Source organism: Ranitomeya imitator, chromosome 8, assembly GCF_032444005.1.
Source record: "Ranitomeya imitator isolate aRanImi1 chromosome 8, aRanImi1.pri, whole genome shotgun sequence".
Classification (NCBI taxonomy): domain Eukaryota; kingdom Metazoa; phylum Chordata; class Amphibia; order Anura; family Dendrobatidae; genus Ranitomeya; species Ranitomeya imitator.
In genome coordinates this window covers 98,174,185-98,198,631 of record NC_091289.1, presented here as the reverse complement: position 1 = coordinate 98,198,631, position 24,447 = coordinate 98,174,185, and positions in this window count along the sequence as shown.

Below are 24,447 nucleotides of genomic sequence, written 5' to 3'. Positions count from 1 at the left end.
TAGTATATACCTGTGTGTCATCTCCTCCTGTGTATAGTATATACCTGTGTGTCATCTCCTCCTGTATATAGTATATACCTGTATGTCATCTCTTCCTGTATATAGTATATACGTGTGTCATCTCCTCCTGTATATAGTATATACCTGTAAGTCATCTCCACTGTATATAGTATGTGTGTGTGTCATCTGCTCCTGTATATAGTATATACCTGTGTCATCTGTTCCTGTATATAGTATATACCTGTGTGTCATCTCCTCCTGTATATAGTATATACCTGTGTGTCATCTCTTCTGTATTAGACCGCGTTCACACGTTATTTGGTCAGTATTTTTACCTCAGTATTTGTAAGCTAAATTGGCAGCCTGATAAATCCCCAGCCAACAGGAAGCCCTCCCCCCTGGCAGTATATATTAACTCACACATACACATAATAGACAGGTCATGTGACTGACAGCTGCCGTATTTCCTATGGTACAGTTGTTTCTCTTGTAGTTTGTCTGCTTATTAATCAGATTTTTATTTTTGAAGGATAATACCAGACTTGTGTGTGTTTTAGGGCGAGTTTCATGTGTCAAGTTGTGTGTGTTGAGTTGCATGTGGCGACATGCATGTAGCGACTTTTGTGAGATGAGTTTTGTGTGGCGACGTGCGTGTAGCAACTTTTTGTGTGTCAAGTTGCATGTGACAGGTTAATGTAGCAAGTTGTGTGCAGCAAGTTTTGCACATGGTGAGTTTGCGCATGGCGAGTTTTATGTGTGGTGCGTTTTGAGTATGTGCAAGTCTTATGTGAGGCAACTTTTGCATGTGTTGCAACTTTTGTGCATGTGGCAATTTTTCCGCGTGTGCAAGTTTTGCGTGTGGCGAGTTTTCCATTAGGTGAGTTTTGCACGTGTGGCGAGTTTTGCGTCAGCCTAGTTTTGCATGTGGCGAGTTTTGCATGTGGCGAGTTTTGAGCGGCGACTTTTGTGTTTCGACTTTTATGTGGCGAGGTTGGTGTATGTGTGGTGAAATGTGTGCTGAGGGTGGTATATGTGTTCAAGCACGTGGTAGTGTGTGGCGCATTTTGTGTGTGTGTATTCATATCCCCGTGTGGTGAGTATCCCATATCAGGGCCCCACCTTAGCAACTGTACGGTATATACTCTTTGGCGCCATCGCTCTCACTCTTTAAGTCCCCCTTGTTCACATCTGGCAGCTGTCAATTTGCCTCCAACACTTTCACTTTTTCCCCATTATGTAGATAGGGGCAAAATTGTTTGGTGAATTGGAACGCGCGGGGTTAAAATTTCGCCTCACAACATAGCCTATGACGCTCTCGGGGTCCAGACGTGTGACTGTGCAAAATTTTGTGGCTGTAGCTGCGACGGTGCAGATGCCAATCCCGGACATACACACATACATACATACACACATACACACATTCAGCTTTATATATTAGATATACTGTTATTGCTTGGCCCTGGCTGAAACAGCAAGCGAGGGTTAGACATGTAAAACATTGGTTATTAAATGTGGTGGGTAATATTTACCTTCGGCTCACCATCGTTGACCTGAGGAATGACGTTGCGGTCAGGTGACTTGACCGCTCACCTGATCGGTCATCGAAGGTCCCTCACTCACTGCATTCTTAGAAATGGAGGCAGATGCTCGCAGCGGTGACAGCCAGGGTTCGTTGGAGGGGTGAGTATATCCATATTTTTTATGGACTTCCGATTCCGATATCGCAAAAATATAGGAACTCGGTATCGGAATTCCGATACAGCAAATATCGGCCGATACCCGATATTTGCAGTATCGGAATGCTCAACAATACTGGTGACTTGAGCCTGTTTATAGGGTCTCTTAGATAACCCGGCTCTGTGGGGTGTCACCGTGCCTCCTGGGTGTAGGTGCGGACAGGTAAGGTAAAGTTCAGCTGTCCTGCCGGTCTCTGAAGTAAGGTGTAGAGGTCTTTACTACCTCATTGTTCTGGCTACCGGCTATCTGTGCCTCAGAAGGAGGCAGCCTGCTCAGGGCTGGTCCCCTTCTGGTATCCTCTCCCATGCTTTGCTGTCCTTCACGCTCACTGCAATCAATTCTGCTTTCAAATCGTCTCTTTCTGGGAGCTGCAGCTGTTAGGGCATGCACAGCTCCGTGGACCCTCTGTCCTGCTCAGACTGTCTGGAACTAACTTTCCCTACAGACTACCAGTTATATATATATATATATATATATATATATATATATATAGGGAGCCACCTAGTAAATAGGATCAAAAGCTCCCCCTGGTGCCCTGGAGTATGAATGTGTTGCATGTTTGTGGTACCTGGATGCAGTTACCCTTCCTTGCCTCCAAACGTAGTATCACTCTCCCCGAGAAGAAAGTAATACCACTGTGACAACCAGAACCCTGGGGCACCACATATACACAGCACAGTAGTACTCATCCTGTCCTGTATACTGTATGTGATCCTCAGTATCTGTATTATTCTATATATATACATTTCACATTATCACTTCTCCTGTCCTGTATATATACACTGCACAATACCACTCCTCCTGTCCCGTATATATACACTGCACAGTACCACTCCTCCTGTCCTGTATATATACACTGCACAGTACCACTCCTCCTGTATATATACACTGTACAGTACCACTCCTCCTGTCCCATATATATACACTGCACAGTACCACTTTTCCTGTCCTGCATATATACACTGCACAGTACCACTCATCCTGTCCTGTATATATATACTGCTCAGTACCATTCCTCCAATCCTGTATATATACACTGCACAGTACCACTCCCCCTGTCCTGTATATATATACTGCACAGTACCACTTCTTCCCTGTATATATACACTGCACAGTACCACTCCTCCTGTCCTGTATATATAAACTCCACAGTACCACTCCTCCTGTCCTGCATATATACACTGCACAGTACCACTCATCCTGTCCAGTATATACATTGCGCAGTACCACTCCTCCAGTCCTGTATATATACACTGCACAGTACCACTCCTCCAGTCCCATATATATACACTGCTCAGTACCACTCCTCCTGTATATATACAGTGCACAGTACCATTTCTCCTGTCCTGTATATACAGTATACACTGCACAGTACCACTCTTCCAGTCCTGTATATATACACTGCACAGTACCACTCCTCTTGTATACATACACTGCACAGTACCACTTCTCCTGGTCTGTGTAAATACACTGCACAGTACCACTTAAGTTAAATATCTATTGTAGTCTTAGGCAGGTTTCACACTTGCGTTTTGATCTGCAGCATTTGTACCGCATATAAACGCATGTGTTTTTTTTCTATATTTAACATTAACCCCTTCATGACCCAGCCTATTTTGACCTTAAAGACCTTGCCGTTTTTTGCAATTCTGACCAGTGTCCCTTTATGAGGTAATAACTCAGGAACGCTTCAATGGATCCTAGCGGTTCTGAGATTGTTTTTTCGTGACATATTGGGCTTCATGTTAGTGGTAAATTTAGGTCAATAAATTATGCGTTTATTTGTGATAAAAACGGAAATTTGGCGAAAATTTTGAAAATTTCGCAATTTTCACATTTTGAATTTTTATTCTGTTAAACCAGAGAGATATGTGACACAAAATAGTTAATAAATAACATTTCCCACATGTTTACTTTACATCAGCACAATTTTGTAAACAAAATTTTTTTTTGTTAGGAAGTTATAAGGGTTAAAATTTGACCAGCGATTTGTCATTTTTACAACGAAATTTACAAAACCATTTTTTTTAGGTACCACCTCACATTTGAAGTCAGTTTGAGGGGTCTATATGGCTGAAAATACCCAAAAGTTACACCATTCTAAAAACTGCACCCCTCAAGGTACTCAAAACCACATTCAAGAAGTTTATTAACCCTTCAGGTGCTTCACAGCAGCAGAAGCAACATGGAAGGAAAAAATGAACATTTAACTTTTTAGTCACAAAAATTATCTTTTAGCAACAATTTTTTTATTTTCCCAATGGTAAAAGGAGAAACTGAACCACGAAAGTTGTTGTCCAATTTGTCCTGAGTACGCTGATACCTCATATGTGGGGGTAAACCACTGTTTGGGCGCACGGCAGGGCTTGGAAGGGAAGGAGCGCCATTTGACTTTTTGAATCAAAAATTGGCTCCACTCTTTAGCGGACACCATGTCACGTTTGGAGAGCCTCCGTGTGCCTAAAAATTGGAGCTCCCCCACAAGTGACCCCATTTTGGAAACTAGACGCCCCAAGGAACTTATCTAGATGCATAGTGAGCACTTTGAACCCCCAGGTGCTTCACAAATTGATCCGTAAAAATGAAAAAGTACTTTTTTTTCACAAAAAAATTCTTTTAGCCTCAATTTTTTCATTTTCACATGGGCAACAGGATAAAATGGATCCTAAAATGTGTTGGGCAATTTCTCCTGAGTACGCCGATACCTCATATGTGGGGGTAAACCACTGTTTGGGCACATGGTAAGGCTCGGAAGGGAAGGAGCGCCATTTGACTTTTTGAATGAAAAATTATTTCCATCGTTAGCGGACACCATGTCGCGTTTGGATAGCTCCTGTGTGCCTAAACATTGGCGCTCCCCCACAAGTGACCCCATTTTGGAAACTAGATCCCCCAAGGAACTTATTTAGATGCCTAGTGAGCACTTTAAACCCTCAGGTGCTTCACAAATTGATCTGTAAAAATGAAAAAGTACTTTTTTTTCACAAAAAAATTCTTTTCGCCTCAATTTTTTCATTTTCACATGGGCAGTAGGATAAAATAGATCATAAAATTTGTTGGGCAATTTCTCCTGAGTACGACGATACCTCATATGTGGGGGTAAACCACTGTTTGGGCACTCGGCAGGGCTCGGAAGGGAAGGCGCGCCATTTGACTTTTTGAATGGAAAATTAGCTCCAATTGTTAGCGGACACCATGTCGCGTTTGGAGAGCCCCTGTGTGCCTAAACATTGGAGCTCCCCCACAAGTGACCCCGTTTTGGAAACTAGACCCCCCAAGGAACTTATCTAGATGCATATTGAGCACTTTAAACCCCCAGGTGCTTCACAGAAGTTTATAACGCAGAGCCATGAAAATAAAAAGTAATTTTTCTTTCCTCAAAAATGATTTTTAGCCTGGAATTTCCTATTTTGCCAAGGATAATAGGAGAAATTGGACCCCAAATATTGTTGTCCAGTTTGTCCTGAGTACGCTGATACCCCATATGTGGGGGTAAACCACTGTTTGGGCGCACGGCAGGGCTCGGAAGGGATGGCACGCCATTTGGCTTTTTAAATGGAAAATTAGCTCCAATCATTAGCGGACACCATGTCACGTTTGGAGAGCCCCTGTGTGCCTAAACATTGGAGATCCCCCAGAAATGACACCATTTTGGAAACTAGACCCCCAAAGGAACTAATCTAGATGTGTGGTGAGGACTTTGAACCCCCAAGTGCTTCACAGAAGTTTATAACGCAGAGCCATGAAAATAAAAAAAAAAATTATTTTCTCAAAAATGATCTTTTAGCCTGCAATTTTTTATTTTCCCAAGGGTAACAGGAGAAATTTGACCCCAAAAGTTGTTGTCCAGTTTCTCCTGAGTACGCTGATACCCCATATGTGGGGGTAAATCACTGTTTGGGCACATGCCGGGGCTCGGAAGTGAAGTAGTGACGTTTTGAAATGCAGACTTTGATGGAATGCTCTGTGGGCGTCACGTTGCGTTTGCAGAGCCCCTGATGTGGCTTAACAGTAGAAACCCCCCACAAGTGACCCCATTTTGGAAACTAGACCCCCAAAGGAACTTATCTAGATGTGTGGTGAGCACTTTGAACCCCCAAGTGCTTCATAGAAGTTTATAATGCAGAGCCGTGAAAATAATAAATACGTTTTGTTTCCTCAAAAATAATTATTTAGCCCAGAATTTTTTAATTTTCCCAAGGGTTACAGAAGAAATTGGACCCCAAAAGTTGTTGTCCAGTTTCTCCTGAGTACGCTAATACCCCATATGTGGGGGTAAATCACTGTTTGGGCACATGCCGAGGCTCGGAAGTGAAGTAGTGACGTTTTGAAATGCAGACTTTGATGGAATGCTCTGTGGGCGTCACGTTGCGTTTGCAGAGCCCTTGATGTGGCTTAACAGTAGAAACCCCCCACAAGTGACCCCATTTTGGAAACTAGACCCCGAAAGGAACTTATCTAGATGTGTGGTGAGCACTTTGAACCCCCAAGCGCTTCATAGAAGTTTATAATGCAGAGCCGTGAAAATAATAAATACGTTTTCTTTCCTCAAAAATAATTATTTAGCCCAGAATTTTTTATTTTCCCAAGGGTTACAGGAGAAATTGGACCCCAAAAGTTGTTGTCCAGTTTCTCCTGAGTACGCTGATACCCCATGAGTGGGGGTAAACCACTGTTTGGGCACACGTCGGGGCTCAGAAGGGAAGTAGTGACTTTTGAAATGCAGACTTTGATGGAATGGTCTGCGGGTGTCACATTGCGTTTGCAGAGCCCCTGGTGTGCCTAAACAGTAGAAACCCCCCACAAGTGACCCCATTTTAGAAACTAGACCCCCCAAGGAACTTATCTAGATATGTGGGGAGCACTTTGAACCCCCAAGTGCTTCACAGACGTTTACAACGCAGAGCCGTGAAAATAAAAAATCATTTTTCTTTCCTCAAAAATTATGTTTTAGCAAGCATTTTTTTAGATTCACAAGGGTAACAGGAGAAATCGGACCCCAGTAATTGTTGCGCAGTTTGTCCTGAGTATGCTGGTACCCCATATGTGGGGGTAAACCACTGTTTGGGCACACGTCAGGGCTCGGAAGTGAGGGAGCACCATTTGACTTTTTGAATACGAGATTGGCTGGAATCAATGGTGGCGCCATGTTGCGTTTGGAGACCCCTGATGTGCCTAAACAGTGGTAACCCCTCAATTCTAACTCCAACACTAACCTCAACACACCCCTAACCCTTATCCCAACTGTAGCCATAACCCTAATCACACCCCTAACCACAACCCTAATTCCAACCCTAACCCTAAGGCTATGTGCCCACGTTGCGGATTCGTGTGAGATATTTCCGCACCATTTTTGAAAAATCCGCGGGTAAAAGGCACTGCGTTTTACCTGCGGATTTTCCGCGGATTTCCAGTGTTTTTTGTGCGGATTTCACCTGCGGATTCCTATTGAGGAACAGGTGTAAAACGCTGCGGAATCCGCACAAAGAATTGACATGCTGCGGAAAATACAACGCAGCGTTTCCGCGCGGTATTTTCCGCACCATGGGCACAGCGGATTTAGTTTTTCATATGTTTACATGGTACTGTAAACCTGATGGAACACTGCTGCGAATCCGCAGCCAAATCCGCACCGTGTGCACATAGCCTAATTCTAAAGGTATGTGCACACGCTGCGGAAAACACTGCGGATCCGCAGCAGTTTCCCATGAGTTTACAGTTCAATGTAAACCTACGGGAAACAAAAATCGCTGTACACATGCTGCGGAAAAACTGCACGGAAACGCAGCGGTTTACATTCCGCAGCATGTCACTTCTTTGTGCGGATTCCGCAGCGGTTTTACAACTGCTCCAATAGAAAATCGCAGTTGTAAAACCGCAGTGAACTGCGCAGAAAAAAACGCGGTAAATCCGCCATAAATCCGCAGCGGTTTAGCACTGCGGATTTATCAAATCCGCAGCGGAAAAATCCGCAGAGGACCAAAATACGTGTGCACATACCGAAACCTTAACCCTAGCCCTAACCCTAACCCTACCCCTAGCCCTAACCCTAGCCCTAACCCTACCCCTACCCCTAACCCTAACCCTAACTCTACCCCTACCCCTAACCCTACCCCTACCCCTAACCCTACCCCTAACCCTAACCCTACCCCTACCCCTACCCCTAACCCTAACCCTACCCCTAACCCTAACCCTACCCCTATTCTAACATTAGTGGGAAAAAAAAATTTCTTTATTTTTTTATTGTCCCTACCTATGGGGGTGACAAAGGGGGGGGGGGGTCATTTATTATTTTTTTTATTTTGATCACTGAGATAGATTATATCTCAGTGATCAAAATGCACTCTGGAATGAATCTGCCGGCCGGCAGATTCGGCGGGCGCACTGCGCATGCGCCCACCATTTTGGAAGATGGCGGCGCCCAGGGAGAAGACGGACGGGACCCCGGCTGGATCGGTAAGTATGATGGGGTGAGGGGGACCACGGGGGGGGGGATCGGAGCACGGGGGGGGGGGAATCGGAGCGCGGGAGGGGTGGAACGGAGCACGGGGGGCGTGGAACGGAGCACGGGGGGGCTGGAATGGAGCACGGGGGGGTGGAACGGAGCACCGGGGGGGTGGATCGGAGTGCAGGGGGGGGTGATTGGAGCACGGGGGGGTGATTGGAGCACGGGGGGAGCGGACAAGAGCACGGGGGGGAGCGGAGCACATGACGGAGGGGAGCCGGAGCAGTGTACCGGCCAGATCGGGGGGCTGGGGGGGCGATCGGAGGGGTGGAGTGGGGGCACATTAGTATTTCCAGCCATGGCCGATGATATTTCAGCATCGGCCATGGCTGGATTGTAATATTTCACCAGTTATAATAGGTGAAATATTACAAATCGCTCTGATTGGCAGTTTCACTTTCAACAGCCAATCAGAGCGATCGTAGCCACGAGGGGGTGAAGCCACCCCCCCTGGGCTAAACTACCACTCCCCCTGTCCCTGCAGATCGGGTGAAATGGGAGTTAACCCTTTCACCCGGCCTGCAGGGACGCGATCTTTCCATGACGCCACATAGGCGTCATGGGTCGGATTGGCACTGACTTTCATGACGCCTACGTGGCGTCATGGGTCGGGAAGGGGTTAAAAACACATGCGGTTTTTTGTACGCGTTTAACGACGCATTCGTTTTTTTGCTGCATGCGTTCTATTGCAGAAATGCAACATGTAGTAATTTTAAGAGGCGTTTTTTTGACGCATGGAAACGCATGCGTTCATTTGCGTTTGATTTGCGTCAAAAAAATACATTGGTGTCTATGGAAACGCATGCGTTTTTACACACATGCGTTTGGTTGCGTTTTTGAACGCATGCGTTTCAATTAAGATAAGCATGTCTAGACACTGATAAGCCACCCCCTACCATCAAGGTGATAAAAGGGAGGTTGGGGACAGTTTCAGGACACTTCTCATCAGACTCTCAAGAAGACAAGACACTGGCAGGCCGCATTTTGGAGGACAAGACCCAGATCAATGTGAGTATATCCTAACCAATGCCTTTATTTTCTATTTTTTGGCTCTACATGTCCTAATTTCTTCCATTTATTTCTTTCTACATGCATCAGAATGTCTTCTGCGGAGTCCTCATCTGATGAGGAATATCAGCCACGTCAGTCGGAAGTGGAGCATGTCAGTGAGGTGAGTATTTGCCTCTTCAGCTTGGTAAGTATTCACTGTCACATCGACACATGTGACAATTAGATTTTTCCTTTTTTTTAGAGCACTTCTACTGAGGCACAGACCGGGCAGGAGCAGCGGAGTCAAGCTCCGGTGGGAAGACGGCAGCGGGTATGTATACAAGGCTGACTGTCCTCATTGTAATATTCTTGAATCTTTCTTTCTTTACACTCGTATTTCTTTAAATTTTTCTTCTTGAATCCTTTTGTATGTTGACTTTCGTATTAATGCCATTTCTCATCATCGGTTCTCTTTCTTTTCCTTATGTGATTGAGCAAACTTTAATGATTTTCTTTAATTTTTAGGTTTCACAACGGGACGATGACCTTATCGACAACGACCTCCTAATAACACTGGTCCAGGAGCGAGTTCCGTTGTGGGACAGCCGGGATCCACTGCATTCTCCGCCGTTTATGGAATGAGGTGGCCCAAGCGTTGTGGGATGGCTGGGACAACGCCCCGCCACGGGTCCGCAGTGCATTTGGTAAGTATTGCACTGCAGTGTGAAGCAGCAGAGACCTTGGCCGTGCTCTCTTGACTGTGTGTGATGAAAGAAACTCTCCGGAGTTTCTCTCATCACAAACAGTTGTATTTGCACGGCAAAAAGTCCATTTCCTGACCATAATGTTTTTTTTTAACAGTGGACAAAGTAAAAACACGTTGGCGTTCCATGAAGGACCGCTTCAACAGGGACATGTGCCAAGAGAGTCGTGCTGCCAGTGGTTCAGGAGCAAGGATCAGACTGTACAAGTATCCTCGCGTGCTGTCATTTTTAAGACCGGTCCTTGTCCAGAGAACGTAAGTTTTTGTCACATGCTTTCGGTTGTATTGCATTGACATAATCTGTATTTTAAAATTCCACAGGATTTAGCATCTGGTTATTTTTTAGTATTAATTTTCTGTTTCCTTTTTTCACAGCACACACAGCACGACTGTCGGCCCAGCTTCAGGAGCGGTCCCTCATCCGGCAGTCACGGACCAGTCCCAGCCATCCAGCAGCGGAGCAGCAGGTGGGCCTTCCACACTAACTGGAGACCAGGGAGCTGGCCCATCAGTTCTTCCCCTTTCGCAGTCCTCTTCCACTGCACCATTTTTTGGGGGCTCATCCCGGCAGCGACAGAGGGCTTCGGACAGGTCACTCATGCCCGAGTTTTTGCACTTGAGCTCGGCTTTACACGAAGCAATCAAGGCTTTAGGTGACCGAATGGATGTTTCTCATATCCTCTTGAATGCCCGTATCCAGGAGGTCACCAAAAGCCTTGATCAAGTGAAAGCCGACCTCCAGAGGCCAGCTCATCATTTTTTTAACCAAATTGAGCAGGCCATGTCGGAACACCTTACCCCTGATCTCCAGCTCAGTGTGATGCAGGCCTGCAATGCTGCTTTTGTGCAGGCTATGCAGCAGAGTCGGTATTTACAGCAGACAATGGCAGCATATCCAACTGTGCCGTCACTGTCACGATTAACCTCAATGCCAACCTCTGCTGCATACCACTGCACGGCCACCTCAATTCCTTCCACAGGCGGACTCCACTACAGCGCCAACACCATGACGAGTGCAGTTGGACATCCCACCGCCACCACCATGACAACCGCTGCTCCGGCTTGGACCTCCTCCACTGACACCACAATGCAGCAGGACCCTGGCGTGGCTTTTCGGACCGGCCCCACCACAATGCCGCAGGACCCTGCCATGGCTTTCAGGACCGCCCCCACCACGATGCAGCACGACCCTGGCGTGGCTTTTCGGACCGGCCCCACCATGATGCCGCAGAACCCTGCCTTGGCTTTCAGGACCGGCCCGACCACGATGCCGCAGGACCCTGCCATGGCTTTCAGGACCGCCCCCACCACGATGCCGCAGGACCCTGCCATTGCTTTCAGGACCGCCCCCACCACGATGCAGCAGGACCCTGGCATGGCTTTTCGGACCGGCCCCACCACGATGCAGCAGGACCCTGGCAGGGCTTTATGTACCCCACCACCACGACGCAGCAGGACTCTGGCATGGCCGATCGCTCGACAAGCGCTATGGACTGTGACACAGTGCAGCTGGACCCTGATGGGTCACCCGCCACCACACTACAGCATATGAGCCCACCAAGACGTCCCCCTACCAGGCAAAACCCAAAAAAACTCAGAAAAAAACCCAAAACTCTTAGTATTCCTCCTCCTTCACCTACCGATGTGTCTGTATTGTCTGTTTTGTCTCACCCTTCCAGTGCGTCTCAAGCCTCTCATGTGTCAAGCCCCATCCTCGAACTTCCAGACCCTTCTAGTTTCATTGCCCCTTCTCCTGCCACGTCTGTGTCATCCACGGTTAGCCAGGCCTCATTTCTTCACAAACCCCGTTTACATCACTATACCCCAAGCCGATGCAGTAAAAAATATTTTTTTGCAGTTGTTTGTTAACAAAATTAAAAAAAGTTTGATTTGCCACAATTATGTTCGGTTTATTGTGTCTATCGCCGCCGGCAACACACACCGTGCGCCAAGAAACGTCGCCACACACCTACTTTTTGGGCCACATCATATCTCCAGTAGTTAAAAATAAAAAGACTGCAGCTTTGTGTGTCTTTAGTATACAGATATGAGGTGGGCCAAAAAATATAACATGTATCTCCATATTCTCTTTTTGTCTATGCCTAGTGTTCCAGTATGAAGAGAAAATGGTGGAAATACAGTGCAGTCCTCTACTGAACAGGTCAGGTGTCAAAAACTCATTAGTTATGACACCTGACCTGTTGAGTAGATAACTGACTTTACAATCTATTACACACAAATTGAGGGCACAATGTTTCTCACATGCTACATATCCATGCTCACCTGCCCATGTGTCTGAAATAGTGAATTCATGAGCCTGTATATGTTTATCATGAATGCATTATTTCTGACACCGGACTTGATGAGTATAGATAGCGTGACAGTGATTGTCTCTTCAGTTTGTGTCCAATGGATACATGAGAAGACAATCCTGACGCAATGATGTCAACAAGCTTACCAATAAAGCAACATGGCTGCCATTATTAACAGTACGTGGCCAGTGTGTTATAACAGTATTTGTAAACCAAAACAAGGAGTGGAAAAATGATAGGTAAATTATGATAACATAATAACTAGCACCTCTGCCTGTATCGCCCACTCCTGGTTTTGGATTACAAAAAATGATATTAAATACCGATCAAATACTGCCAGGTTTTGTACAACCTTGGTTTAGAGAGGAAAAAGATAGGAGACACGGTCAACACAACCAACACTAAAGTTTATTAATGTGAAATATTATTTTCATTGTAGAAAATTACTGGTACAGATAAAGATCCAACAGGACATTTACACAACATTGTCCTGCCATGACACCCGTCCAATATCTGAATAAAAAAATGCAGCAAATTGGTCCCGCATGAGACCAACGGCTGCAGTTGACCGCAGCGGGTGATGCTGGAAATCAGGCAGTGGGTGTGCAACTGGTTCATCCAGTTCAATGTTGGGTGGCTCCTTAGTAATTATGTAATTGTGGAGAACCACACAGGCTTTGACCACCTTGTCAACTGTTTCCACTTTTAGATTTATGGCTGATGCAGAATTGCACCATTTAGCGATCAGAATGTCAAAGGTACAGTCTACTGTTCTTCGGGCCCTGGTCAGTCTGTAGTTGATGATCCTTCTAGTGTGGTACAAGTCCCGACTGGAATAGGGCTTCAGTAGATGTTCACACATCTGGAAGGCCTCATCCCCAATCATAACAAATGGCAGCGGCGGACCTTGAGTGTTGGGGAGAGGCTGTGGAGGGGGAAAATTGAAATTGTTGCCATACACACGCCGGCCCATATCCGAGCTCTTGAAAGTCTGGGAATCAATGTCCATGGCGATGAAGTGACAGTCCGCATCAGCTATTGCCATGAGCACTACAGAAAAATATTTTTTGTAGTTGAAAAACTCCGATCCGGTTCTGGCAGGTTTGATAATGCGGATTGTTGTGAATTCTGTGGCTGAATTCACTCCTGTGGTCACAAGTGGTACTGCAGCTTCTGAGCTTCCTCCCTCAGGTGTTCTGGTGAGCTCGTTAACTGCTTCATTACTTAACTCCGCTTGATGCTGCTATCCTTGCTCCTTGTCAATGTTTCAGTGTTGGATCTGAGCTTCTCCTGATTGTTCCTGTGACCTGCTGCTCTGTATAGCTAAGTGCTTTTTGCTTTTTTGTTGCTTTTTTTCTGTCCAGCTTGTCTTTTGTTTTGCTGGAAGCTCTGAGACGCAAAGGGTGTACCGCCGTGCCGTTAGTTCGGCACGGTGGGTTTTTTTTTGCCCCCTTTGCGTGGTTTTGCTTTAGGGTTTTTTGTAGACTGCAAAGTTCGCTTTACTGTCCTCGCTCTGTCCTAGAATATCGGGCCCCACTTTGCTGAATCTATTTCATCCCTACGTTTTGTCTTTTCATCTTACTCACAGTCATTATATGTGGGGGGCTGCCTTTTCCTTTGGGGAATTTCTCTGGGGCAAGTCAGGCCTATTTTTCTATCTTCAGGCTAGCTAGTTTCTTAGGCTGTGCCGAGTTGCCTAGGTAGTTGTTAGGCGCAATCCACAGCCGCTTTTAGTTGTGTTTAGGATAGGATCAGGTGTGCAGTCTACAGAGTTTCCACGTCTCAGAGCTCGTTCTTGTATTTTTGGGTATTTGTCAGATCACTGTGTGCGCTCTGATCGCTAGCACACTGTGTTTCTGGATTGCCTTCATAACACCTGTCATTAGCAAACATAACAGTACAAGGAGCCCAGCTAATGATTCTCAATAGAGGGAAAGAAAAAGTTCTGACATCATTTTTTTTTTTTCTGCTCTGTGTTCACTTTTTTTTTTTTCCCCTAGACATTTGGGTGATTCTGGACACAGGTGTGGACATGGATATTCAGGGTCTGTGCTCTTCAATGGATAATCTCATTATAAATGTACAAAAAATTCAAGATACTATTGATCAGAAATCTATGTTAGAACCAAGAATTCCTATTCCTGATGTGTTTTCTGGAGATAGAACTAAGTTTCTAAGTTTCAAAAATAATTGTAAGCTATTTCTGGCCTTGAAACCTCATTCTTCTGGTAATCCTATTCAACAGGTTTTGATTATTATTTCTTTTTTGCGCGGCGACCCTCAAGACTGGGCATTTTCTCTTGCGCCAGGAGACCCTGCATTGAGTAGTGTCGATGCGTTTTTCCTGGCGCTCGGATTGCTGTACGATGAGCCTAATTCAGTGGATCAGGCTGAGAAAATTTTGCTGGCTTTGTGCCAGGGTCAGGATGATATAGAAGTATATTGTCAGAAATTTAGGAAATGGTCAGTACTCACTCAGTGGAATGAATCTGCGCTGGCAGCTTTGTTCAGAAAGGGTCTCTCTGAGGCTCTTAAGGATGTCATGGTGGGATTTCCTATGCCTGCTGGTTTGAATGAGTCTTTGTCTTTGGCCATTCAGATCAGTCGACGCTTGCGCGAGCGTAAATCTGTGCACCATTTGGCGGTACTGCCTGAGGTTAAACCTGAGCCTATGCAGTGCGATAGGACTATGACTAGAGTTGAACGGCAGGAATACAGACGTCTGAATGGTCTGTGTTTCTACTGTGGTGATTCCACTCATGCTATTTCTGATTGTCCTAAGCGCACTAAGCGGTCCGCTAGGTCTGCCGTCATTGGTACTGTACAGTCCAAATTCCTTCTGTCCATTACCTTGATATGCTCTTTGTCGTCGTTTTCTGTCATGGCGTTTGTGGATTCGGGCGCTGCCCTGAATCTGATGGATTTGGATTATGCTAAACGTTGTGGGTTTTTCTTGGAGCCTTTGCGGTGTCCTATTCCATTGAGAGGAATTGATGCTACACCTTTGGCCAAGAATAAACCTCAATACTGGGCCCAGCTGACCATGTGCATGGCTCCTGCACATCAGGAAGTTATTCACTTTCTGGTGTTGCATAATCTGCATGATGTGGTCGTGTTGGGGTTGCCATGGCTACAAACCCATAATCCAGTATTGGATTGGAATTCCATGTCGGTATCCAGCTGGGGTTGTCAGGGGGTACATGGTGATGTTCCATTTTTGTCGATTTCGTCATCCACCCCTTCTGAGGTCCCAGAGTTCTTGTCTGATTATCAGGATGTATTTGAAGAGCCCAAGTCCGATGCTCTACCTCCGCATAGGGATTGTGATTGTGCTATCAATTTGATTCCTGGTAGTAAATTCCCTAAAGGTCGATTATTTAACTTATCCGTGCCCGAACACGCCGCTATGCGCAGTTATGTGAAGGAATCCCTGGAGAAGGGACATATTCGCCCATCGTCATCACCACTGGGAGCAGGGTTCTTCTTTGTAGCCAAGAAGGATGGTTCGCTGAGACCGTGTATTGATTACCGCCTTCTTAATAAGATCACTGTTAAATTTCAGTATCCCTTGCCATTGTTATCTGACTTGTTTGCTCGGATTAAGGGGGCTAGTTGGTTCACTAAGATAGATCTTCGTGGTGCGTATAATCTGGTGAGAATCAGGCAAGGAGATGAATGGAAAACTGCATTCAATACGCCCGAGGGTCATTTTGAGTATCTAGTGATGCCGTTCGGACTTGCCAATGCTCCATCTGTGTTTCAGTCTTTTATGCATGACATCTTCCGTGAGTATCTGGATAAATTCCTGATTGTTTACTTGGATGACATTTTGATCTTCTCAGATGATTGGGAGTCTCATGTGAAGCAGGTCAGAATGGTTTTTCAGGTCCTGCGTGCTAACTCTTTGTTTGTGAAGGGATCAAAGTGTCTCTTCGGTGTGCAGAAAGTTTCATTTTTGGGGTTCATCTTTACCCCTTCTACTATCGAGATGGATCCAGTTAAGGTCCAAGCCATCCAGGATTGGATTCAGCCGACATCTCTGAAAAGTCTGCAAAAGTTCCTGGGCTTTGCTAATTTTTATCGTCGCTTCATCTGTAATTTTTCTAGCATTGCCAAACCATTGACCGATTTGACCAAGAAGGGTGCTGATTTGGTTAATGGGTCTTCTGCTGCTGTGGAAGCTTTTCAGGAGTTGAAGCGTCGTTTTTGTTCTGCCCCTGTGTTGTGTCAGCCAGATGTTTCTCTTCCGTTCCAGGTCGAGGTTGATGCTTCTGAGATTGGAGCAGGGGCGGTTTTGTCACAGAGAGGTTCTGATTGCTCAGTGATGAAACCATGTGCTTTCTTTTCCAGGAAGTTTTCGCCCGCTGAGCGTAATTATGATGTGGGCAATCGAGAGTTGCTGGCCATGAAGTGGGCATTCGAGGAGTGGCGTCATTGGCTTGAAGGAGCTAAGCATCGCGTGGTGGTATTGACTGATCATAAGAACTTGACTTATCTCGAGTCTGCCAAGCGCTTGAATCCTAGACAGGCCCGTTGGTCGTTATTTTTTGCCTGCTTCGACTTTGTGATTTCGTACCTTCCGGGCTCTAAAAATGTGAAGGCGGATGCTCTGTCTAGGAGTTTTGTGCCCGACTCTCTGGGTTTATCTGAGCCAGCGGGTGTTAGGGGTCGAGTTCCCGCTTCTGCACAGGGGGAATCTCGAGCCACTTCCGCTGCGGTCTCCCATTCTTGTCCAGCCGCAGTGGAGCCTGCTCAGCAAGGACGTCGGTCCCAGCGTCTTGCTCATTCTCACTCTGTTCTGAGAGTTAGTGCTGCTTCTCCAGTCTCTGCCATTAAAGTCAGTGCTGGTCAGCAGCGAGCGGACTTCTCTGGGACTAAGTCCTTGTCTGCATGTACTGAGCATGCCCAGCGTAAGGTCTCCCGTTGGAGATCGAGGGTCATGTGCTCAGGCTCTGCAGCACATTCCATTGGTCCTCTTGGCAGGTCCTAGAAGGGCAAAAGTGCTGTGGCCACTTCCTGTGCTGCTGCTATATAAACTGCGCATGACCGCACGGCCATGCGCTAGTATTGTCTTACAATTGCTTATGTGTGTATGTTGTGAGTGCAAGTCGTCCTTGGAAACCCCTACCCTATTGAATGTCTGTTCGCGGAAGGTGTATGGCTGCTACCTAGTGCCCGACTTAGCCTACAGCACTAAACACACATCACAGCGTCCTGTAGCTGTGCCTGCCAGTACGGCGCCGTGCGCCTGCCTTGCGCTTTCCATACCCGAGTCTGGGTGGTTAGTGGCGTCCGTTAGTGCGGCATCGCTCGCACTCTTGTGCACATAGATTTCTTAAGGTTCTCTACACACCCAGTTGCGGTGTTACGCCAGCAAGGGTCTAATCGGGCTCCAATCCCTTCTGGGGTTAAGTCCGCTGACCACTTGCTCGCGCACTAGTGCGGTACTGCGGTCCTGTGAATTAACAGGATCGCTTTCTTCACGCTGGGTGAGGTTTAACCCACGCGTGTTTACTTTAGTGTACCGCCATATTGTCTGCTAATTGCTAGCAGCAGGTTCTCACCTGCACGGTGGACCCCGGACTGCGAACGCACCTTTATCATCTGTCTTGGTGCGTTCCGCCAGTCCTAACAGAATACTAGCGCCAGGGTCTGGCTAGTAAAATGGCGGACGATCAGCGTTTACAGCGGTACATCCAGCAGTTGGAGGGAAGGTTGGCGGCTTTTGAGCGTTCAACCTCAGCTGTGGATGTTACTGCTGTCGCTGTTCAGGCTGCAAGTGTGGCTGCAGCTACCTTGTCCACTGCCGCTCCTGTACCGACGCTATCTCGCCTCCCGCTACCAGAGAAATTTTCTGGTGACAGTAAATCCTGTAGGGGTTTCGTGAGTCAGTGCTCAATACATCTCGAGCTTCTGGCCTCTCGTTTCCCTACAGAGCGGGCTAAGGTGGGCTTTATAATTTCTTTATTGTCGGACAGGGCGTTGCAGTGGGCTACGCCGCTGTGGGAGCGTGGCGATCATGTGGTGCAGAGTGCTCCGTTATTCCTGAGCACTCTGAAACAGGTCTTTCTAGGACCTCGTATCACCCATGACACGGCGCTCCAACTGTTGGCACTGACTCAGGGCTCGTCCTTGGTCAGCCTTTTTGCCGTCCATTTCCGCACTCTGGCATCTGAGCTGGAGTGGTCGGATAAAGCCCTTATCCCTATATTTTGGAGGGGGCTGGCTGACCACGTTAAGGACGCTCTGGTCACTAGGGAGATTCCCGCCACACTGGAGGAGTTAATAGCAGTATCTACTCGCATTGACCTCCGTTTTCACGAGCGGAGGTTAGAGCGAGCCCAGTGTAGGCAGAGGTTTCGGCTGGCTCCCACCTTCGCCAAACCTTTGGAATCTCCAGTTCAGGCTCCTGAGTTCCAGGGACCTAAGGTGGTGTCACGAGTGGGATCTAAGTCCCAGACTGCTCGTGCACTCCAGGGTTGCCATGTTTGCCAACAGTCAGGACATCTTGCCACCAGATGTCATCAGCGGTCGAGGAAACGTCAGCGTCTAGTGGTAGTAGGTGGAGGTGCACTAGACACTGCGACGTTTGCCTCCAAATTGTCCTTTAAGGGGACAATTACCTTTGGCTCATCCTCCCACTCGGTAGACCTCTGCGTGGATTCTGGGGCGGAGGGCAATTTTATGTCTTCTGCCTTCGCCCAACGTCACGCAATACCCCTGGTTATGCTATCCCAACCAGTAACGGTACGAGTGGTGAATGGGTCGACACTCCCCGCACAGATAACACATCAGACCATCCCTGTTACACTGTCCCTGTCGCCATCCCATCAGGAGATTATTTCTCTGCTCGTCATTCCTGAGGGTATTGATGAGGTCCTGTTGGGGATACCTTGGCTACGGTACCACTCTCCTCACATCGAGTGGTCCTCAGGCAGAATTCTGGGATGGGGTGAATCATGTGGGGGTAGGTGTCACCGAGAGTGCGTTCAGGTTGCTACTACTGAGGTACCCGCAGATCTATCCTCTCTCCCCAAGCAATATTGGTCTTATGCAGACGTGTTCTCCAAGAAGGCGGCGGAGACCCTTCCGCCCCATCGCCCCTATGACTGTCCTATCGATCTCTTGCCTGGTGCTGAGCCTCCCCGGGGTCGAGTCTATCCATTATCTCTCCCGGAAACGGAGGCAATGTCTCAGTACATACAAGAGAATCTGGCAAGAGGGTTCATTAGGAAGTCAGTGTCACCTGCTGGGGCAGGGTTCTTCTTCGTGCAGAAGAAGAATGGAGAACTACGTCCATGCATAGACTACAGGGGTCTTAATGCTATCACAGTTAAGAACAAGTACCCTTTGCCGTTGATATCTGAGCTTTTCGATAGGCTTCGGGGAGCTAGAGTGTTTACGAAACTAGATCTGCGGGGTGCTTACAACCTGATTCGCATCCGTGAGGGGGACGAGTGGAAAACGGCATTTAACACCAGAGATGGGCATTATGAGTATCTGGTGATGCCCTTCGGGCTCTGTAATGCACCTGCCGTTTTTCAAGACTTTGTCAACGACATCTTCCGGGATATGCTTTCCACCTCGGTTGTAGTCTATCTGGATGATATTCTCATCTTTTCTCCAGATATTGACTCCCACCGGAGAGATGTTGGCAGAGTCTTCGACCTCCTACGGGCAAACTCTCTTTACGCAAAGTTGGAGAAGTGTGTGTTTGAGCAGGAGTCCTTACCTTTCCTGGGCTATATCATCTCCGCCCAGGGATTGGCTATGGATCCTGCCAAACTACAGGCTGTGATGGACTGGCAAGAGCCCCATTCTCTTAAAGCGGTGCAGCGCTTTATGGGGTTCATAAACTATTACCGCCAGTTCATTCCCCACTTCTCAACTCTGGTAGCTCCCTTGGTAGCCCTCACCAAGAAGGGAGCGAATCCCAAATTGTGGTCGGAAGGGGTCTCCAAGGCCTTCACTTCTATTAAGTCCCACTTTGCTAGCGCTCCCATCTTACATCGTCCCGATGTGGATAAGCCATTCCTACTGGAGGTGGATGCCTCGTCCGTTGGTGCTGGAGCAGTCCTCTACCAAAAGGATGCTCAAGGTCGGAAGCATCCATGCTTCTTCTTCTCCAAGACCTTCACGCCAGCGGAGAGGAACTACTCCATCGGGGACAGGGAGTTGCTAGCAATGAAGTTGGCCTTTTCGGAGTGGAGACACCTTCTGGAAGGTGCGCGGTTTCCCTTCCAAGTTTACACGGACCACAAATATTTGGTCTATTTGCAGACAGCCCAGCGGCTAAATTCTCGCCAGGCCAGATGGTCCCTGTTCTTCTCCCGGTTCCACTTTTCCCTTCATTATCTCGCCGGGGAGAAGAATATCCGTGCTGACGCTCTCTCTCGCTCCCTTATGTCAACTGAGGAGGAGGAAGAGGAGCCTCGGCTTATTGTCCCTTCCGAGAGCCTGAGAACCGTGGCGCCGGTTTCGCTAGAGTCTGTGCCTCCGGGCAAGACTTTTGTGCCCATTAATTTGCGACCGGAGGTTCTCTCTTGGGCTCATTCGTCCAGGGTGGGTGGACACTTTGGGACAAAGAGGACATCTGAGCTACTGGCGAGGACGTACTGGTGGCCGCATATGGTCCGGGATGTCAGGGATTATGTTCTGGCGTGTGTCTCCTGCGCCAAAAATAAATCTCCGCGTCAAAGGCCAGCTGGTTTGCTCTATCCCTTGCCGGTGGCAGATAGGCCCTGGGAGATGGTCGGGATGGACTTTGTTGTGGGTCTGCCCAAGTCTCGCGGCTGTACCATCATTTGGGTCATCACCGATCATTTCTCAAAAATGGTGCATTTGGTGCCGCTGCCGCGGTTACCTTCTGCACGGGCCTTGGCAGCGTTGTTCATCAGACATATCTTCCGCCTACATGGTATGCCAGACAAAATTGTCAGTGACCGGGGTCCCCAGTTTGCGTCTCGGTTCTGGAGAGAGATCTGTCGTCTTCTCAGTATTGAGTTGAATCTCTCTTCCGCTTATTATCCCGAGACGAATGGGTTGGTAGAGAGGGCCAACCAGACCTTGGTCACATACCTGCGACATTTTGTTTCAGCCAGGCAGGATGACTGGGCATCCTTGCTATCATGGGCAGAGTTTGCACTGAACAACGCCGTTGCCGACTCCACTGGACAAACCCCATTCCTCCTCAACTATGGTCAGCATCCACGGGTACCTGTGCCTATGCCCGTGTCTTCCGCCGACTCCAGGGTGGCAGACTGGGCTGTGGAGGCACGGGATATTTGGGACCGCACTCAGGATGCCATTCGGGCCTCTAAGGAGAGAATGAGGTCCTCCGCTGATGCTCATCGGCGCCCCGCCCCGACCTTTGCTCCTGGCGACTTGGTGTGGCTCTCCGCCCGTAACATCAGGCTGCGAGTTGAGTCCACTAAATTTGCTCCTCGCTACTTGGGTCCATTCAAGGTCCTCGAGCAGGTTAATCCTGTGGTCTATCGTTTGGCCCTTCCGCCACGCCTGGGTATCACCGACACCTTTCATGTGTCCCTCTTGAAACCCGTGTATATGTCCCGCTTTTCCGAGTCATCTGCTGGGACATCGGGTTCGTCTACGGACGATTATGAGGTGAACGCTATTTTGGGGTGCAAGGTGGTGCGTGGTAAAAAATTTTATTTGGTGGACTGGAAGGGTTATGGCCACGAGGACAGGTCCTGGGAGCCTGTTGAGCACATTCGGGCTCCGCAGCTCATTGCTGCCTTCGAACGTAGCGAGGCCCAAGGAGGGGGGGGCCTTAGGAGGGGGGGTAATGTTAGGGGTCGAGTTCCCGCTTCTGCACAGGGGGAATCTCGAGCCACTTCCGCTGCGGTCTCCCATTCTTGTCCAGCTGCAGTGGAGCCTGCTCAGCAAGGACGTCGGTCCCAGCGTCTTGCTCATTCTCACTCTGTTCTGAGAGTTAGTGCTGCTTCTCCAGTCTCTGCCATTAAAGTCAGTGCTGGTCAGCAGCGAGCGGACTTCTCTGGGACTAAGTCCTTGTCTGCATGTACTGAGCATGCCCAGCATAAGGTCTCCCGTTGGAGATCGAGGGTCATGTGCTCAGGCTCTGCAGCACATTCCATTGGTCCTCTTGGCAGGTCCTAGAAGGGCAAAAGTGCTGTGGCCACTTCCTGTGCTGCTGCTATATAAACTGCGCATGACCGCACGGCCATGCGCTAGTATTGTCTTACAATTGCTTATGTGTGTATGTTGTGAGTGCAAGTCGTCCTTGGAAACCCCTACCCTATTGAATGTCTGTTCGCGGAAGGTGTATGGCTGCTACCTAGCGCCCGACTTAGCCTACAGCACTAAACACACATCACAGCGTCCTGTAGCTGTGCCTGCCAGTACGGCGCCGTGCGCCTGCCTTGCGCTTTCCATACCCGAGTCTGGGTGGTTAGTGACGTCCGTTAGTGCGGCATCGCTCGCACTCTTGTGCACATAGATTTCTTAAGGTTCTCTACACACCCAGTTGCGGTGTTACGCCAGCAAGGGTCTAATCGGGCTCCAATCCCTTCTGGGGTTAAGTCCGCTGACCACTTGCTCGCGCACTAGTGCGGTACTGCGGTCCTGTGAATTAACAGGATCGCTTTCTTCACGCTGGGTGAGGTTTAACCCACGCGTGTTTACTTTAGTGTACCGCCATATTGTCTGCTAATTGCTAGCAGCAGGTTCTCACCTGCACGGTGGACCCCGGACTGCGAACGCACCTTTATCATCTGTCTTGGTGCGTTCCGCCAGTCCTAACAGCGGGTATCCTCAAGGAAGGAGTCATTGTGTCTGCCATCTCCCCTGATTTGCGGCGGGTGCTGCAAAAATTTCAGGCGAATAAACCTGATCGTTGTCCAGCAGAGAAACTGTTCGTCCCTGATAGGTGGACTAATAAACTTATCTCTGAACTTCATTGTTCGGTGTTGGCTGGTCATCCTGGAATCTTTGGTACCAGAGAGTTAGTGGCTAGATCCTTCTGGTGGCCATCTCTGTCACGGGATGTACGTACTTTTGTGCAGTCCTGTGGGATTTGTGCTAGGGCTAAGCCCTGCTGTTCTCGTGCCAGTGGGTTGCTTTTGCCCTTGCCGGTCCCAAAGAGGCCTTGGACACATATTTCGATGGATTTCATTTCTGACCTTCCCGTTTCTCAAAAGATGTCAGTCATTTGGGTGGTCTGTGATCACTTTTCTAAAATGGTCCATCTGGTGCCCTTGGCTAAATTGCCTTCCTCCTCTGATTTGGTACCTTTGTTCTTTCAGCATGTGGTTCGGTTGCATGGCATTCCTGAGAATATTGTTTCTGACAGAGGTTCCCAGTTTGTTTCAAGGTTTTGGCGAGCCTTTTGTGGTAGGATGGGCATTGACCTATCCTTTTCCTCGGCTTTCCATCCTCAGACTAATGGCCAGACCGAACGAACCAATCAGACCTTGGAAACATATCTGAGATGTTTTGTTTCTGCAGACCAGGATGATTGGGTGTCCTTTTTGCCGTTGGCTGAGTTCGCCCTTAATAATCGGGCCAGCTCGGCTACCTTGGTTTCTCCATTTTTTTGCAATTCTGGGTTCCATCCTCGTTTCTCTTCAGGACAGGTTGAGTCTTCGGACTATCCTGGTGTGGATTCTGTGGTGGATAGGTTGCAGCAGATCTGGACTCAGGTAGTGGACAATTTGATCTTGTCCCAGGAGAAAGCTCAACTTTTCGCTAATCGCAGACGCCGTGTGGGTCCCCGACTTCGTGTTGGGGATCTGGTTTGGTTATCTTCTCGTCATATTCCTATGAAGGTTTCCTCTCCTAAATTTAAACCTCGTTTTATTGGTCCGTATAGGATTTCTGAGGTTCTCAATCCTGTGTCTTTTCGTTTGACCCTCCCAGACTCCTTTTCCATACATAATGTATTCCATAGGTCGTTGTTGCGGAGATACGTGGCACCTATGGTTCCATCTGTTGAGCCTCCTGCCCCGGTTTTGGTGGAGGGGGAATTGGAGTATATTGTGGAGAAGATTTTGGATTCTCGTGTTTCTAGACGGAAACTCCAGTATCTGGTTAAATGGAAGGGTTATGCTCAGGAAGATAATTCCTGGGTTTTTGCCTCTGATGTTCATGCTTCCGATCTTGTT